The 19,352-nt window shown below is 50.9% G+C and overlaps 1 long non-coding RNA gene across 2 annotated transcripts in view; it reads right to left on the reverse strand.

The window, feature by feature from the left end:
* LOC125960522 (uncharacterized) overlaps positions 1–19,321 on the reverse strand; it is a 62,721-nt gene extending 43,400 nt beyond the window's left edge. For both annotated transcript variants that reach the window (XR_007470264.1, XR_007470265.1), the window contains exons 1-3: positions 19,050–19,321; positions 18,005–18,080; positions 4,304–4,407 (exon numbers count right to left, since the gene is read on the reverse strand). This is a non-coding gene — a long non-coding RNA (uncharacterized LOC125960522). The remainder of the gene's footprint in view (positions 1–4,303; positions 4,408–18,004; positions 18,081–19,049) is intronic.
* Positions 19,322–19,352: the final 31 nt, after the last annotated feature.

A 19,352-nucleotide genomic window follows, 5' to 3' on the forward strand; every position in this document is an offset into this window, starting at 1 on the left:
TGGGAAGGATGGTTTTGAAAGATCGTAGACACGTAGGCTTACAGTGTCCTACAAGGTGGGGATGTGCCAGGTCCGGACTAGCTTGGGCTGGAAGGCAGGATGCCCGGCTTCTATTCAGGGTTAAGTGGACCCACAAGGGAAGAAAGACACTGTCCTGCTCGAAGTTCCTTTCAGGGGAGAGCAGGGGGGAGCCCATTCAAATGGGGAAATGGAAGCTCTCCAGGCATCCATCCTTCGGAAGTGCAGCCTCCCTGCCTGGGACGGAAGATCACCTCCGACTTCAGGTGAGTAAGTTATTCTCACTCCCCTTTCACAGGGGGAGAACACTGAGGCCCAACCATTAGGATGGGGTATAATTTCCCACTTCATCTGTATCTTGCACAGCTCACAGCCCCTCTCTAAAGAGGTGCCAGGCCACCATCCAGGCATGCCCTCGTGCTGGATCTGCAATGGTGAATCCTCTTTTTTTGAAAACCCCAGTGTAGGAGAGTTAACTCTTTTTTTTTTTTTTTTGCGGTACACGCGCGCGGGCCTCTCACTGTTGTGGCCTCTCCCGTTGCGGAGCACAGGCTCCGGACGCGCAGGCTCAGCGGCCATGGCTCACGGGCCCAGCCGCTCTGCGGCATGTGGGTTCTTCCCGGATGGGGGCACGAACCCGTGTCCCCTGCAACAGCAGGCGGACTCTCAACCACGGCGCCACCAGGGAAGCCCCCTGAGCTCTACTCTTGCATGGTTAGAATTAAGAATTTTCTATGTCCTGTGTTGTCTTCATATGAAATATGAAAGGAGAATAGATCTTATGCCTCCTTGAGACTTCTAAGTTTAAAAGATTCCCATTTTGGAAGGAAGGAGCTAGGAAGGAAAGTAGCAACAGGCATTGGAAACACTGGTCTTCAAATCCACCAACTGTGGTCTTCGGGCAGGTTGTGTTTTTTGCTTTTTTTGTTAATTGGTTGTTTTTTTAACATCTCCAGTTCCTTACCTATCTACTTAATTTTTTCCAGTTTTAATACTGTTTTACTGAAGTATAGTTGACCTACGTGTTAATTTCTGCTGTATAGCAAAGTGATTCAGTTATACATATATATATATTATTTTGTATATTCTTTTCCATTATGGTTTATCATAGGATATTGAATACAGTTCTCTGTGCTATACCATAGGACCTTGTTGTTTATCCCCCATCTACTTTAAAGTAATTAAACGGATCTGAGGATTAAATGAGATGACACTTACAAAAGGAGCTAGTTTGAGACCTGGCACATGATGGGTATTTGGTAAACAGTGCTTTCATAACCAGTCTCACTTTCTTTGAGAGGCATGGTCTTGCCCCAATTAGTTTAATCCAGTGGACATCATGTATTTTTTAAAAAATGAAATTTGGGACTTCCCTGGCGGTCCAGTGGTTAAGACTTCGCCTTCCAATGCAGGGGGTGTGGGTTCGATCCCTGGTCAGGGAGCTAAGATCCCACATGCCTTGGGGCCCAAAAACCAAAACATAAAACAGAAGCAGTATTGTGACAAATTCAATAAAGACTTAAAAAAAATGGTCCACATCAAAAATTCTTTAAAAAATAAAAATAAAAAAAGTGAAATTCTTTCCACACGTCCAGGTTTGTGGACTGTCGACATAACCCCCAATCTTAGTGGCAGGCTGGAAGGTTTTAAAAAAATGTATGTGACAGTGGTCCATTGAGCAAGCACCGAAAATGAAGTGGACAGCTGAGGCGATTTTCTAGATAATCCCCACCCCAAATCGGGGATGCCTGGGGCTGAGTGATCAGCCAGTTGCGCCAGTCCCTGCCCTGTCCTGCCCGGTACAGACTGCTTGTTTCACTGGTCCTTTCCTTAATATATTTATTTAAAAATACAATGTTGATTCACTATTTCAAACTGTATGCAAAGGTTCTTCGGAGGAAACTAAGAGGGTTGTGTCTCTTAGCACCTTAAGTGCTAGTTTTTAACAGACATTAAATCTGGATTAATAATCATCATAGCCTGACTTGCTGTTGCTTTTGGAAAAGCCAGAAACCCAGCCTTGTCTGTTGCCTCGTTGTTTTTTTTTTTAATTAAACTACAGTTGATTTACACTATTGTGTTAGTTTCAGGTGTACAGCTGCAGATTCTTTCCCATTATAGGTTATTAGAAGATATGGAATATAGTTCCCTGTGCTCTACAGTGAATCCTTGTTGTCTACCTAGCCTCCTTTGTTTCCACCATGTCTCCATAAAGGGCCCAAGGTGTCTATGAACACTGCCAATTTGCAAAGAGAAAAGTGAAACTCGGAGAGGTTATGGGACTGGTCCATGGTCACACAGGGAGGCTATGATCACATCTGAACAACAGTCCAAGTCTCCAGATTTCAGGTACATTTGAGAACATTTGAGAAGCCTCCTCCCATCCTGTGGGGAGGGTCCAGCTTCACAAGAGAGAGCTGATGCCCTGACAGCCTGATGCAATTTAAGGAATGCTGGAGGACCAACCAGTCTTCCTCCCTCTCTACCCTCTACACCCAAAAGCATTCCTCCCACTTAGATGCCTGAAGTGATTCATTCCTTGGAGGATTCCCAATCACTGGTCCAAAGATGATCTGGGGCTGGTTGCGCACTGACGCAGTATGCCGGGGGTGGAGAGCAGGGATTCACATTTGTTAAATGCTCCCCTGGTGACCCACAGCCAGGTTTTAGTTCACTTTGATTTGAGTCTTGCTTTCCCAGCTGTCCTAATTTGAAAAGGAAGGACACCTCAGAGGAATGAGCCCAAAGGGCTGGGACCTTAATGCAAAATTATCCTGGTCCTGAGAGATGGCCCTCGATAAAGGGTCTCCCTGATCAAATATGCGTGGCAACGCTAATCACACTTTTTGCTTTCTTGCAGATTTGCTGTTAATATTAGCGTGGTAAAGGCTCTCGAAATTCTTGATAAAACTTGGTCAGCACAGCGTTTCCCAAATGCAGTTGACCCAGAAGCCTCCCCCATTCTTTCCCTAACACCTGTTAGTGTTCCACAGGACACACTTTGGGAAACGCTGACTTTGTGTAAACCACTTCTGCAGCTTTCTCTCTGGATAATCCAGAAAAGTAAAGGGAGATTAACGGGAGCTGGAAAAGTTCCAAAAGGTTAAAAACATGACCAGGTGGGGCTTCCCTGGTGGCGCAGTGGTTAAGAGTCCGCCTGCCAATGCAGGGGACACGGGTTCGAGCCCTGGTCCAGGAAGATCCCACATGCGGCGGAGCAACTAAGCCCGTGTGCCACAACTACTGAGCCTGCACTCTAGAGCCCGCTAGCCACAACTACTGAGCCCACGTGCCACAACTACTGAAGCCCGCGTGCCTAGAGCCTGTGCACCGTAACAAGAGAAGCCCCTGCTCGCCACAACTAGAAATAGCCCGCGCACAGCAACGAAGACCCAACATAGCCAAAAATAAATAAATTTATATATTAAAAAAACCATGACCAAGTAAAAATTTCATGTGTTTCATAGTCGTGCTTGAGACCAGCTCGATTTTAAGGTCTCATGCACATACCGTGCAGGAGATTCCCACAGACTTGGGTGTGAGCTTTCTATATTTTCCCTATGAAGTGAGTTTTTGTACATCAAAATTGTTTTCTACAAATATTGATATTATTTGTAGGTGGTTTTAGAGTTGATGAAGTCCTCAATATGCTGATATAATATATATGACTTGGAGGTGAATATTAATATCTAATTTTACGACAAGAATATTGACATTCTGTAAGCGTAAGCAACTCATTTGAGAGCTGGAAGCGCTCAAAAATAATTTAGTCCAATGTTCCTAAGCCTGATTCCACATCAGAAATACTTAGTGCCTTTGTTAAAATCATGGGCCCTGGAAGTTCTGCTGCAGTACTTCTTGTGTAGGACCCAGGAAGCTGTCCCTTTCATTAACCCAGGTGATGCTGATGCTGTCTGCCTGTGGACCCATGTTTGGGTTTAATCCTCTCTTTTTTTATTAAGAAAACTTAGGGACTTCCCTGGTGGTCCAGTGGCTAAGACTCCATGCTCCCAATGCAGGGGGCGGGGCTTCGATCCTTGGTCAGGGAACTAGAGCCCACACGCTGCAACTAAAGATCCCACATGCAGCAATGGAGATCCCGCGTGCCACAACTAAGACCCGGCACAGCTAGCTCAATAAATTAATTAATTTAAAAAAAAAAAAAAAGAAAACTTAGACCCAGAAAGATAAAGGGAAGGACCCCAAATCACAAAGCCAGGGCTCAAACATGGATTTTTCCTCTTCCAAGTGTACTGTTGTTGCCCCCGAATGCCTGCTGCCTTACCTTGGAGCAGAAGGTGTCAGGGTGGACCGTGGTGGGTGGACCGTGGTGGGTGGATCGTGGTGGGTGAATCGTGGTGGTTCATGTAAGATATTCAATTAGCACATCTGGAGGCAAGAGGGAAAGGCACTTTGGGGGGGTCAGCTAATCTTTATAGGAGTCGTACCTGTGCAAAATCGTTTTCTTAAATGAATAAAATAAGATTTTCACATTCGACATTTAATTATTTTCCCTTTAAAAGTGACTCAGCAAGGATGTAGAGAACAGATTGGTGGTTGCCAAGGGGGCAGGGGCTTGGGGGAGGGATGGAGTGGGAGCAGATGTAGGCTTTTATATACAAAACAGATCAACAACAATGTCCAACTGTACAGCACAGGGAACTGTATTCAATATCCTATGATAAACCATAATGGAAAAGAATATTAAAAGATTTATATATATGTATAACTGGATCATTTTGCTGTAGAGCAGAAATGAATACATCTTATACTTCAATTAAAAAAAATACTAAAACAAAAAAATAAAGAAATACAAGTGATTCAGCCTCTCAAAATCTGTCTCCACACTTCCATCTTTCAGAAATCCTTCCTAGAATTATCCAACCCACAGCCCAGGCTTTGATCTCACCCCTCGTCAGCAGCTGGACATCCTACTACCCTTGAAGATGGACTTCTGCTGATCTGTTGAATGTAAATATTCCTGAGACCTTTTCCTGACCTGCGTCCAGCCAGAGGTGAAATCTCCGTCTTTCCTCACTCTGGGTCCCCGCTGGGTCTATACCAAGTTAAGGAACATCGTCAGCCAGCCGTGGCAGAAAATATAGCTGAGGGTCAGGAAGACTGGGTTGTCATCCCAGTTCTGCCACTAACTGGCTGGTGGCCCTCAGGCAATTCCTTCCTCACCCTGTGCTTCCATTTACCAGGACACGTGGGTCTCTACCGCAGGACGCCTCAGAGCCTTGACCATTCCTCATGCATCTCCACGGTGGGGGAGGGGTGGGATGGGGGGAGGGGGATGGATTGTACAGAACTCTTGCTGGGGAGGCATCCTGCTAGGTTAATGCTCTACTTGGCCAGAGTCTGGGCAGGACTAGCTCCAGGGTCCCTTCCAGGATGAACAGATATGAACAATGGACTAAGAAGTGGGCCAGAAGCCAGGAGACGGGGGTTCAAACCTCCCCACTTACAAGTCGTGTGACGGCCGCTGTCTGAGTCTGTTTCCTCAAGCACACCTCAGAGGGCTGTGCTGAGGTTGTGCACCGCACCTAACACCTGCCTGGCCATGAAACAAATGCTGCAATTCTACTAGGACGTGGCTTTCTCACCGGCTGGCGTTCGAAGTCTGACCTCCCACCCAGGTCTTCGTCAACTGCTCCACTGGATTTCCTTTCTGAAATCGTCTGTGCATCGACCCTAAAACTGCCTCTTTTATTTTATTCTTTTAAATTAATTTTTATTGGAGTATAGTTGCTTTACAATGTTGTGTTAGTTTCTACTGTACAGCAAAATGAATCAGCTATACATATATATATATATATATATCCCCTCTTTTTTGGATTTTCTTCCCATTTAGGTCACCACAGACCACTGAGTAGAGTTCCCTGAGCTACACAGTAGGTTCTCATTAGTTATCTATTTTATACATAGTATCAATAGTGTATATATGCCAATCCCAATCTCCCACCCCAAACTGCCTATTTTAAAGAAGAGTTTGCGATGGTCCTGACCACTGACTCAACCTGCCCCTGGGCATGAGCTCCCTTTCCTTCTCCTGTTCTCTGGAAGGGGGATCCTACAACCAGACCTGGCACTGAACACAGCCAGGTATGCGTTCCAACTCCAGGCTTGAGAATGTGTGCGCCAAGGCCCCTGAAGCTCTTCTAACCGAGCCAGATGGCCTTGGGGAGTTTGCTGGGATGCCCGGCCACCTGATGAAGGGGTCCTAGGCAGTGAGCAGACAGGATTGCTGCTGACACATAGTGTAGCCCACTCAGGCCTCAGGAATGCTGTCACCTGGCCTCCCCGGAAGGCAGGTGTTTGTCTAGGCTGACCCAGGGTCAGCCCGTCTTTCCCCTGGGCTGAGCCTCCACATTCTGACCCGGTCGGGGTCAGGGGTCACAGGAGATAAAGGTCAGGAGGCGCTGATGGTGGTGGGGAGTGGATGTCCAGTGCATCTTGCATTCAGGGAAGACCCAGAAAAAGTTTCTCCATTAACAGGTATATCAGCGTGGCTTGTTGGGAAGCAGGACCTCAGTAACTTAGGATCGAAAGGTGCTGTTCTCAACGCCGATGCTTCCATCAGGGCAGGCGAGCACTGCCGGGCACCGTTCTAAGAGCCTTCCACCTGCTCAGTCCTTCAACCCTCCGCATGCTAGGAGGCACGTTCTATTCTTTTCCTCCTTTGCATATGCACAGAGAGGTTAAGTAACCTGCTTAAGTTTCCACAGCCATTTAGTGGTGAATCTAGGAAGTGGGTTCTAGAACCTGAGATCCCACCCACCTTGCTAGCCTGCCTCTTGAAACTTAACGAGGGGCTCACTCTTTGAAGCCCAAAATGGGGCTGTAAAAAGGCAGGTTTGTTCAAGCTAGTATTTCACAGAGCAAGGCACCGTGACCTTACAAACAGGGCAGGCCAGGAAACCAGAAAATGGGACCCAAGGGTTAGCACCCACGTGAATTCCATTCCGCTAAACTGTCCGCCCATTACTTTACTTCCTGGACTTCCCTCCCCTGGGGCACTGCACCCTCATCCTGCCTGCACCGTCATCACAGGCGGTCAAAATAGGTATTGAAAGCGCTTTAAACTTTGCCTCCTTTCTCCTGGAAATAACTTGGAGAGGTGAGAAGGCCAGCACAGGCGACATGGCCATTTATTTCTTCATTGAGTCAACAGTATTTATAGACACTCAACCAATGCAAGAAAAATGAGATCAGGATCATTCCTGTTAACAGCTCCCAGACTCGTAAAGGGAGAAAACAACGACGCAAGCATGGGACTACAAAACAGAGTCTTAAGTGTCCCAAAAAAAGCTCTACAGGACTTGGGAAGGGAGCACCTGGCTGGGCAATCCCAGAAGGCTTCCTGGAGGAAGTGAGATTGGAACTTCTGCCATCACCAAGCAGCTGTTCTAAGCTCCAGAGCCAGTCACCAGCCCTCCTGGAATTCCTTGCGGGATGCGTCACAAAGTTCCGGCTCCCAGCTGAGAAAGTGCAGCCCCCGGCTGAGGCAGCCCAGAGCCCCACCAGCCACAGGCCCCGTCACAACTCTGAGGGGCCTGTCGGAACTTCCTGAAGAAACAGCTGCTTTAAAGCAGGGGATGAGAAAGAGCTTTGCCAGTTAATCCACCAGCGTTTTGCCCGCCTCTCCTCTGTGTTGCCAGGCCCCGTCCCTAGGAGAGCCTAACTGTGCAGGAAGGCAGAGTGGATGCTGCCTGGAGACAGGACAGCAGAGAGGGAGATCAAGGTGCTCTCTTCGGCCTCACTGTCCTGCGATGACTTGTCCAGTTCACGTCTCCCCCGTCAACCTCTTCTCTTCCCTTCCCTCAACTCTGCTTGCTCTAAAGGCCCCAGAAGGATAGGTGATCATGTTCATAGGAGACTGGCCTGGGAGGCTGCTGAAGGCCTATGTCCCAGGCTGTGTTCGCCTTCTAGCTCTCCTGTAAGATGCGGAGATTGGGGACTGTGGCGCTTCACGCCTCAGATTGGGGGGCAGGCAGGTGGAGGAAGAGAAGGTAAGAGGCATCGCAAAGACCGTACGGCAAGCTGGTACCCAGACCCCTGAAAAGTACCCAAGCCCCAGCAGCTCATATAAGCACTGTTCCCATCGCCGATAGCTAATCTGTCACTCATCCATTTCTCCACCCCATAGAAATATACCCAACACCTAACAAAATACAGATGCTACAACCTAATTACGCTCTGTCAGCGGCTGGAGCTCTTTCTCAAATGTTCATCTCCCTAAAAACTAACCCAACATAAAATAGGAAAGTCTTGCTACTTTTTAAGGCCCAATTCAATTGTTTCAGGGCATGGTTTCCATGTGCCTGGTTCAACTCCTTGCGAGACAGTGACACTTCAGAATCAATGAACTGATTCATTCCCTGAGGACAGATGCCCACATATATTTGCTGCCATTAGCAATGCATTTATTCAGTCATTCCTTTGGGAAACATTTTTCACGTGTTGTGTTTCATGCTGCTGCTGGGGAGGAGGACAGACACGAGGCTCCAAAACAGGGAATTCCTATCTTTTCGTTGTTGTTCGCACTTGACATCTGCCCTCTGTGCAGCTCCCCGCTAGCCCTAGGAAGGGGTGCTGCAGGTCCCTCTGTGCAGCTCCCCGCTAGCCCTAGGAAGGGGTGCTGCAGGTCCCCTGGTGCAGCTTGGAGAGTTTGGGTAACTGCGCCAGGGACCCAGAGCAGCAAGTAAGTCACGGGCACAGAGAAGAGACTCCCACGTGGGCAGGCACGGGAGGCACACGTGGAGGAAGCAAAGACCGCTGCCTTCCTACTGGGCTGCCATTCAAGGCCCTTGGAGAGAAAGGCAGGAAGCGATCTGACCCGAGGAAGGAAGATCAAGATGACGTAGCCCTTCACAAAGGTGTGCGCCTGACCCCTCCATGGCTTTGTTCATCATCCCTAGAGGGAGATTTGCACAAACACTCAGGGTGGGGAGAGGAAGAAGGTAACCAGAGGCTGTACAGTTTGCTGACTCAGATGGACACCAGACTTGCCCCATCATTCTCCACTGTGTAATAAAAGCAGAGTGGAGGAGGAAAGCCTTTGGAATAACTTTCATAAATGACTCAGACCAAGGCATTTAGGTGAAGGGGGTGGGAGACTCATGGGGGGGTGTGTAGCAGCAGAGAGGATAAAGAGGAAATGGCCCCCTGGCCTTGGCCTGCCCAGCTCCAGCAACCTCAAGGTCATCCCAGGGGCATGTCCAGGGCCACAGACAGACAAGGCTCCCATTACTCATTAGCCAGCCGGGGCACTGGTCCCCTTGTCCCTGTCCTTGGCCACAAACAGAGATGAAAGCCGAGCCGCCAGCTCGGGGAGCGGGGGCCTGATAGCTCAGTGGCTGCCTCGGCCACCGGCATTATCAGAGCCTGGGACAGCCAAGAGCAAGGGGGACGCTGGGCTTCCACACTGCGCCCTTCACACCTCCGCCTCACTCAAACAAACGTGGGCAAAAAAGCCATCATTAGGGCTTCCCCGGTGGCGCAGTGGTTGAGAGTCCGCCTGCCGATGCAGGGGACACGGGTTCGTGCCCCGGTCCGGGAGGATCCCACATGCCGCGGAGCGGCTGGGCCTGTGAGCCATGGCCACTGAGCCTGTGCGTCGGGAGCCTGTGCTCCGCAACGGGAGAGGCCACAACAGTGAGAGGCCCACGTACCACAAAAAAAAAAAAAAAAAAAAGCCATCATTAGTGGAGAGCAGATTTTAACAGCAGCTCCCAGGGCAGATTCCTCGAGCCAGCTTTGCGAGGACACGCCAGGATGTGCTGATGAGAGGGAAGGAATCCTTCCCAAACCCTTTCCCCAGACCCACGGGATGGATGTCTCTACTCTCCCCTCACGGCTGAGAAGAAAGCCCCCTGGGTCAGGTGCAGCCACACAGTCCCGGCCTCGGTCCTGCCCAGCCTCTGCTCCCCACCGCGCCCCTCACCAGAGGGGTGTGGGTAGGTACCCTCGCTTTTCCAAGCTTCTCCCACCCATCCCTCACCACCTGAGATCACGGGAGTCTAGAAAGCAGCAGGTCCTTCCCATGACCTTGTCTGAGTGACGCAGGTGGCCTCCTAAGTCCCCGATGCCCCACGCAGAACCGGGCCTGGCACCAGCCACGTCTCAGGGCTGCTGTCTTGGCCCCAGGCCTCTGCCCACGACCCTATCAATGGAAACTTGAGGCTGATATTCTAGGCAGAGAAAACGAAGCCGAGGACAGGAAGGGGCTGGTGTTCAGAGCCTCCGGAGGGCCTGGTTCTTGACTCTCAAGCTCTTTCTTGACTAACAGCCAACAGGGGCTAAACGATCAGGGTGGCAACAGGAAAACCTCATCCATCCCACTTTCTCAGCATTCGAGAGACATCTGAAGAGTGACTGTAATGTGTCCAGTGTCAACTGGGGTACATACGAAGATCTGCTCCCTGATCTCGAGGAGGTCCTGACCTTGGAAGAGAATAGGGTAAACAGACCACACTTATAACCATGAGAGCTGCCATCGACTGAGCCCCTAGGAAGTGCTCTGCCTCTCCAGCCATCATGTAAGATGCCACACTCATGCCCTGTTTCCTTTTACAAATTAGGACGCTGACGCTCAGAGTACAGGCCAGGGGGAAGGGTTGGCAGTCACGCCCCAATCTGGTATGTGAGTCTCAAGCAGCGACAAGACAGAGTTGACTGAGGCAGCCACCTGGGAATTTACTTTCTCCCCTCCCACTGCTTCTTTTCCATCTCCTTTGCGTCTCACCTTTGCCCTCTGACCTTTGATTCTAGATTTGATCCCCGCCTCTCTTGTCTTCTGTTACCCCTGTTGCTTAAATCCATTCCTAGGGTTTCAGGCATCACCTTTTTTTTTTTTTCTAATTTTATTTTATTTTATTTCTATTTTTATTTTTTGGCTGCATTGGGTTTTTGTTGCTGTGCACGGGCTTTTTCTAGTTCCGGGGAGCGGGGGCTACTCTTTGCGGTGCAGGGGCTTCTCATTGCGGTGGCTTCTCTCGTTGCGGAGCACAGACTCTAGGCCCACGGGCTCAGCAGTTGTGGCTTGTGGGCTCTCAAGCGCAGGCTCAGTAATTGTGGCGCACGGGCTTAGCTGCTCCACGGCATGTGGGATCTTCTCAGATCAGGGCTTGAACCCGTGTCCCCTGCATTGGCAGGCGGATTCTTAACCACTGCGCCACCAGGGAGTCCCAAGCATCACCTTTTAAGTTACAATCTCCAAACGTGTAGCTCCGGCTCACACCTCACCTCGTGCTCCAGGCCCCCATTTCATCCCCAAATCATTTCAGATACTTAACACCATCTTGCCATTCGCAGGCTACTTTTTTCCAGATCTCTTTGCCCCTTGCTGGGATTTCAGTAACCTGAATCTCCTGTGTCATTTTATTCTCTCCCCATCCCAAGACTCTTTACCTATGTCTTCTTGAGTTCTCACATCACTAGCTTACTCAAATTTTTTCCATGTTCCCTGAACACCTACAGAACATGGCCAGATGCCTACAGACACCTCTGTGCTCTGGTGCCAACCTACTCCCTACTCTCTTCTCCTCAGATCCTAGACTCCAGGACTGTAACCTACGGGGGCTTCCCGGGGCAGACCTCTCTCCCATATCCTCTGCTTTAGCTCCTCTCTGAAGGACTTAGATAATATTGGGTTGGCCAAAAAGTTTGTTCGGGTTTTTCTGCAAGATGTTACGAAAAGCCCAAAGGAACTTTTTGGCCAACCTGATAGTACCTGATGCACATGTCCCAAGTTGATCTACCGATGTGAAACCGCCCCCGCCCCCCATCAAATGGGAGAAGCTAACTACTTGATGACCATGAGTACATAGACCCCAGGACTCCTGGAGCCTAAGGATTGATGTGAACCCCTGTGACATCACCCTGTTACCTCACCATCAGCCAGTTAGAGAATTGTGCATGAGCTAATCACATACCCCGGGACACCCCTCCCTTACTTGGCCTTTAAAAATGCTTTGCTGAAAGCCTTTGGGGAGTTCGGGTGTTTGGAGCACGAGCTGTCCCCGACTCCTTGCTTGGCACCTGCAATAAACGCTGCCCTTTCCCTCCCTACAACCTGGGGTCAGTAGATCGGCTTTACTGTGCCCGGCCGAGCAGCCCCACGTTTGGTTCGGTAACGGGATGACTCACTATTTCTCTGGTGCACCTCGGTGCTTCTGCTCCCTGCGTCCTCCTGGGCGTCCCTCTCCAGAGATGCCCGCCCCCCTTGGAGGCCCCTCCTGTTCCCAGAGCGAGGTGGGGGTGCTCCCTCCCTGGACTCCCCCGCACATGGCTATTTTACACCCTTTGGTACTTGGGCTGAGCCTCGTCTTGCACTTTGGTGCTGGGGAAGGAGCATGGGCCACGAACTTCGAATGGGTGTAAACTCTGGCTCAGCAACTTCCTAGCCGTGTGATCTTGGAGCCTTTACTAGGAGCCTTTCTTCCCCCATCTGTAAGACTGGCACCAGAATATAAACTTGCTGTGAAAGTTAGAAACAGTGCATGTAAACACCCCGCACGAGCAAGTGATCGATGGGCAGTCATTATTAATAATATGGTGCATTTATGGATTTCCCACTAGAACATAAATACTTGGAGTTTTAGGGGCACCAGCTTCTTTTTGTTTTGTTTTGTTTTTTGCATCAACCTTAGTCACCAGCACAGAGCCAGGAACACACTTCCCAGCAATGCTAGCTGAATCCTGACAGAACTGGAGGAATCAAGATTTCCTCTTGTCTCCTTCGCTGCTGCCCTGGATGGGCCGGCTGGCGCCCTGGAGTCAGAAGCCTCCAGGATCACGCCCCGCCCAGCTCCCCTCGCCCCCGGAAGTGCCTCTGTCTCCCCAGCCCAAGTGCCTCAATACCCACCCCCGCACCACACATATGAGATGTTCTGTAGGGTCGCTGCATGGAAGGACTCGGCTGTAGGTGGAAACGGAGGTCGAGAGCTTCTCAAAGGAACAGGAGTCATAAATCACTCTGAAGTTGTGATGCAACCCCAGGAAGCCCTGCCATGCAAACCACAATTCCTAAACCTCTGTAAGAAGTGGCCTCGAACCCCCTGGAGACCTGGCAGGAGATCCCTTTCTCTCAGTTGCTTGGCACTTGGCCGTTCTAATTCTGGCTGAACCCCAGAAGCCCAGAGGCAGAGAAAAACTAAAAGCCGGAACACCCCTGCCCTGGGAAATACTGGCTGACTAGCCTTCTTTATCCCATCCTCGTGGCTTTTCCTAGAACCGAGGCCGGAGACGGTTCACATGGCAGGTGGGTGTCCCGGCTAGAGGTGACACAGTGAAGCCCAGTCCCTGGCCTCCGCAATTGTGCTGCGGAATGCTGGAGGCCAGGTCTTGGAGCCTGGGAGGAGAGAACACTGGTTGCAGATGCGAGCTTGCAAGAAGCTTTCATGTTCCGAGCAAGGCTGGGAGGCGGGGGAAGTGAGACTTCTGTTCTCCGGAGCTCCTACAGGCAAAGCCGCCCAAGAGCCTATAAGCCCCAGCATAGCCTAAAGGTGCCGGCCTGACTCTCTTGGCCCAGAGTAAATCGGGGCCAGAACCAGAGTATGCTCTGGAGTCAAAGTGGAAAATGAGACTGTGCGGGAGAAAGCGCTCCTCTCCAAAATATATAGGCATCAGAGTACCCCTGTCTAGCTGGGACAGGAGCCATCAAAATGCAAATGTGGGTTTTGAGAATGCTAATGTTGGAATTGGAGAACAATGACGAGACAGACTTCTCGGGGCCGGGGAGAGGGCCCCAGGGCAGGATGTGGGAGCCGAGTGGGGGGCAGGGATGAAAGGGGCAAAGGAAGTGAGGGAGCCCGAGAGGAGAAAACAGCAGGAGTCAATTGAGGTTGAAAGACTGCTGGGCCGGCCGGGAGAAGGGGAGTGCTAGAGGGGACGGGTCAGAGAACCTGACCGCTGACCGCTGACCTGAGGCTGTGCGCCCAGGAAAGGGGAGGGGGGAGCTCAGCCCAGGGGGCGGGGCGGCAGGACGCGCCTGGAGTCTGGGCTTGGACTTGAGGTCAAGGCCTGCGGAAAGAGACAGAGGGACCCGTGTTTCTGAAAGGCCGGTGATGCCAGGAGACGTGCTCTGCTTGGGTGCAGCTGGCCTGAGAGGCTGAGAGCAAGGGGGCCTGGGAAGGGGGCCTGAGAGCCGGCGCGGGCCAAAGTCAGGCTTCGTTTGGCAGCTGCTTTCCAGGGTTTCCATTCGGCTCTTGCCCCTGTGGACGGGTTGCTCCCTCCCTGGGCCTCACTTTCTTATCTGTAAAACCAAGACCATGGGTGCTGGGAGGACCAAATAAGTCAAAACCAAGCCTGGCACAGGGAAACGGCTTGTGATGTTGGCTGTCATTGTCGTAGATTAAGAAACCGAGGCTCACGAAGGCTTGAGAACACGTGCAAGTCAGACAGCAGGGGACTGACAGAAACTGGATCCAACTCCACTGTCAGACCTGCGCCTGTCCCCGTGCAGAAAGCAGACCCCCGACGTGGGCCGTGGGACCCCAGGGAGGCCGTGGAATACGTGAAGCCTGGAGCCAGTGCAGAGGCAGCAGGAGAGGGGCTCCTCCTGAGGGTGGAGTCCTCCTCTGCAGCAGGGTCACCTCCAGCCCTGGCCTACAGTTACAGCCTGGGCAATCGCTCTGCCACAGCTGACTCTCCACCCAGACGGCGACTTCCAGAAGACGAGGACGGTGTCCTGTACCCGCCTTGGGTCCCCCAGGGCCGTGCATGGCACGGGGTGAATGGTCGCCAAATGGGTTCATTCACGGAACACGCTCTGTGCTCAGAGGCGGGAATACACAGATGCAGACGATGTGACCCTGCCTTTGGGTAACTCCTCTTAGGCTGGTGAGCGGATGAAGGAAAGAATGAATGGAACCTGGGAAGGGCCAGTCAGGAGAAAGCGTAATACTATATAACAATCTAAAATGATTTTTTAAAACCCCATTGTGTGGTGATGGAAATGTTCTGTATGGGTATATACAACTGTTAAAACTCATGGAACTGTACTCTGAATGTAGTTCATTTTACATAAGTCGTTTCTCAATAAAGTTGAAAAGTTCCACCCCTACCACAAAAAAAAAAGCCTTCTGTACACTGCTTTCTCATCAGAGTCAAACCCATCAGGCACCCCGCTTTCTCTCCAGCACAGACCCGAGCCAGACCCACTCGCTGGCTGTTGCTAAGTGGACGCTGTCAAAGTCTCAGAACTCCGAACAAGTGCTGCCTTTATAGAAAAGGGGATGCTCACCCTCCTACACACACCGCAGTCGGGAGGGCCCGGAGCTATTCGCATCGCTCACCTAGACTCTCTTGGGACAGGGACTGCCGGGGGCCCTGGGTGGCAAGAGGCCAGGGGAGCTGGGATGATGCTCTCTGGTATGGAGCTCCCTGTCCCCGAGGCAGTGCACTGGGTCCTCACTGGGATCCCCACCCCAGGGAGCCGGCCAGTGGAGTTCAGGGCTTGGCTACCCAAAGATCTACCTTTTCAGGTGGAGTGAGCAGAAGGCTTCCATGAAGACGGTGGTTAGAGGGCAGCTTTGTGAAACGCTCAAGGAAACACATGTGCGCACATTTTCGCATTTAGACAAGACTCATTTCGTGCGGAGCAGGTGATGTGTTCCCTCTTGGGTGGAAACACCACAGCCTGAGGCTGTGTGGATGTGTGTGTGTGTGTGTGTGTGTGTGTGTGTGAGTTTGAGAGAGAGAGGGAGAGACAGAGACAGAGACAGAGAGAGGCTGGGGAACTGAAAGTGAGTCAGGCAAGGGGCCTTGCTGGGGCTCACAGCAAGGATGAACAGAGGGCCAAGACGGGCCCAAGAAGGGAAAGGCTGACTCCAGTGAATCAGGTCTATACAAGGGCCCTAGGGTGAACGTGGAAAATGGCCTGCTCGCCACACCCTTCCCCATCGGCTCTGCCCACAAGGAGTCCACACTGCAGGCTCTCACCCTCCCCGACGTTACCCACAACAGAAGTCAAAGCATCAGAAGCAATACTTGCTCTGGAAGTCAGTTCAAGGGAAAGGCAGACATCCCCTCCCAAAGCGCCCACAGAGGCGACGATGTGTGGGGACTTGTTCACAGCCAGGGGGACAGTGAGAGAAGATACACATATATTTTTGTAGACTCTCAGCTCTGGGATCCACGTTGGGTGTCCAGAATCCACAGTAAATGGGAACCAGTACAAGCACATATAGACCAAGTCTGGTGCAGTGTCAGGTATGGAAAGGGCTGAGTTTTACAGTCTCGCATGCACTTTTTACTGGGAGAAAATGGAAAAAAAATGAGAAACTGGGCTCTGAAGATAGACCAGTGTTGATGCACTCTCTCCAGTTTAGACAGCTTCTTGCTCTTCCCCTCCGTCATCACCTCTTGCCCTCCGTCATCGCCTCTCCCCCTCCATCATCAACTCTTCCCCACCAACATCGCCTCTCCCCCTCCATCATCACCTCTTCCCCTCCATCATCGCCTCTTCCCCTCCATCATCGCCTCTCCCCCTCCATCATCAACTCTTCCCCACCAACATCGCCTCTTCCCCTCCATCATCACCTCTTCCCCTCCATCATCGCCTCTTCCCCTCTATCATCACCTCTTCCCCTCCATCATCGCCTCTTCCCCTCCATCATCGCCTCTTCCCCGCCATCATCACCTCTCCCCCTCCATCATCACCTCTCCCCCTCCGTCATCACCTCTTCCCCTCCATCATCGCCTCTTCCCCACCGTCATCACCTCTTCCCCTCCATCATCGCCTCTTCCCCTCCGTCATCGTCTCTTCCCCTCCATCATCACCTCTTCACCATCATCTTTTCCCCACCATCACCACTTCTTCCCCATCACTATCATATCCTCCCCACCATCATCATCCTAATTCAAGTTCCCAACATCTCTCACCTCCCAACCTGTCTTCTCACTTCCACTCTGTTAACTCATGCCCCATACCTCAGCTGGAAATATTTTAAAACAAAAACTGGAACATCGAATCCTCCTCTTAAAACCCTCCCATGGTTCCCCATCGCCCTCAGGATCAAGACTGAAGTCCCCAACATGTCCTTCAAGGTCCTGCACCACTCGGGCCCTCCTATCCTTCCAGCTCTCTTCCAGCCACGCTGGATTCCCCTGGTTCCTTCAGTGTGCAGGAGGCTTCCTGCCTCAGGGTTGGTGCACACGCCAATGTGATCACCCGGCGGCACTCAGTTCAATTTGTAATTCACGTGTATGGTGATTGTTTGATCAGTGACTATTTAATTGATGGTTGTATCTGCCACTGGAGCGTAAGCTCTCTGAGAACAGAGACCATAGTTAGTTTTATTCTCAATTGTAGTCCCAGTGCTGGACAGAGTGCCTGGCCTATAGGAGATGATTAATAAATGTTGCTGAATAAGTACAGGAATAAAGTAATGAAGCCAGTTCATTTTACAGATGCTTCATAGCTGGAAAGCACTGGGGCCAGATAAGGAGCCTGGGGCTTGGAAGGGCAGAGACTTGCCAGAGATCACATGGCTTGGCTATATGGGGGAGCTGGGACTTGGTCTGAGTATCATCTCCCTTCCCTTTTATGTCATTTTGACTCAGCCATTTGGTGGTGGCACTGGCAGTGGTGCTGGTGGTGTGTGTGTGTCCTTGGTGCAGCTGACAGCACAGCCAGCTTCTAGATCACAGCTGAGGGAATGGTACCCAGAAAAGCCTCTTGCCATGTGTACCTTTCCCTGCTGTAGCATCTTTCTCCTTTAGAAATAACCATGATTGGTTCCCAGACAACACTGCTAATCCAAAGAAACAGTAGGTTAAACTTAAAAATATATTCCAGCTTTGGGAATGCATTTTTTTAGTCCAGTTAAAAATACAGGTTAAGCCTACTACATACCAGAACAGACACTGAAATCAACAAAACATCAGAATAGATGACCCAATTTTTTTACTAAATGGACAGAGTAGATTCTGCTCTTTGGTAGACAAGGCTATATCTTGTGGTCTGAAAGTTCACACTTACCAGTAAGTTCTGGAAGGGAACTCTCCTGTTTAACCTTGGGCTGCTGGGCTCATCATAATCGATGCTCCATAAGTATCTGTAGAATGAATAAGTGAATGGAACTTTCAATGGGCTGGAAAAAGTCCTGGATAGCAGAAGGAAAACCACAGCACCCAAAATGCTACAACCGTCTGTTCTAGTATTTATTTGCTACCTCTTGGAAGGCCTATGATCTCCTAATACAATTGCCTAACAGAAACCGAAGACCAGAGATAAGTTTGGTCACCTTTTGACCATTTGAATGTAGGTAAGTTACTTAACCTGTCTGAGCTTCCACAGCCTCATCTGTTAAATGGGTACAATGATTCTTTACTCTCCTGAAGATAATTTTTTAATGAATTCAACCTAATATTTACCGAGTGGCAGGCACTGTGGTAGACACTGGGGATGTGGTACAAAAAAAAAAAAAAAAAAAACAGAACTGGCCTCTGTCCTTTCTAGTGGAGGAGACATTAAGCCAATAAACACAAATAAACTTATAAAATTACAGTTTAGGGTGTGTGCTATGATGGAAAACCACAGGGTGCCATAAGAGGGAATGGCAGTGGGACCAATTCAGATCAGGGTGACCTTTATGCTGAGACCTGGAGGAGTTAGGAGTTGGCCAAGGGAGAGGCTGGGGTGGGGATGAAGGGAACAGCAAGTGCAAAGGCCCTCGAGGGAGGAAAGAGGTGGGGGTGGGGGAAAGGGACAAGTGTGGCGGGGGGGGGGGGGGGGGGGGGGCGGGGCGGGCGGGGGGGGGCTACTTGATTCCATTCATGTGTTAAGAAAAGCCCTTGGGCTGCCGGGTGGAAAGTGGTTTGGCCTGAGAAGGAGAAGCAGACCTCAATGTTCCTCTAGGTGTTGAGATAAGAACCAGAATCTTAGAGGTGACAGGGGCCCAGACCTCTCATTCTAAAGATGAGAAAAATCGAGAACCATAGTTGTGAAGAGACTCAGCCAGGCTCACACGTGTATTTATCTGGGAACACAGAGAGACCTCGGACGTTTGATATCTTTCCAGCACCTTCTGCACTCTTGATGGGTCTGCGCCTCTTCTTGCCTTCCACAACTGGAGGAGAAAAGACTGACGGGTTGTGGAGCTCTGGGGCAGCCTGGAGCTGGACTGTCAGCGGCTCCCAAGGATGGATTCCCAGGGATGCGCCCCGCGCCGGCGCCGGAGTCCCTGGCAGCTCGCGTCAGCTCACGTGCCGCAGTGGGACCTTGCGGCTCAAGGCCCTGAGGCAGCCTCCCTCCCTTGTAGGCGGCTCAGCCCTCACTCTTCACTTCCCTCCGGGGCCCTACCTGCCTAAACACACAGCCGGAGCCT

Source organism: Orcinus orca, chromosome 11 (assembly GCF_937001465.1).
Source record: "Orcinus orca chromosome 11, mOrcOrc1.1, whole genome shotgun sequence".
NCBI classification, from domain to species: Eukaryota; Metazoa; Chordata; class Mammalia; order Artiodactyla; family Delphinidae; genus Orcinus; species Orcinus orca.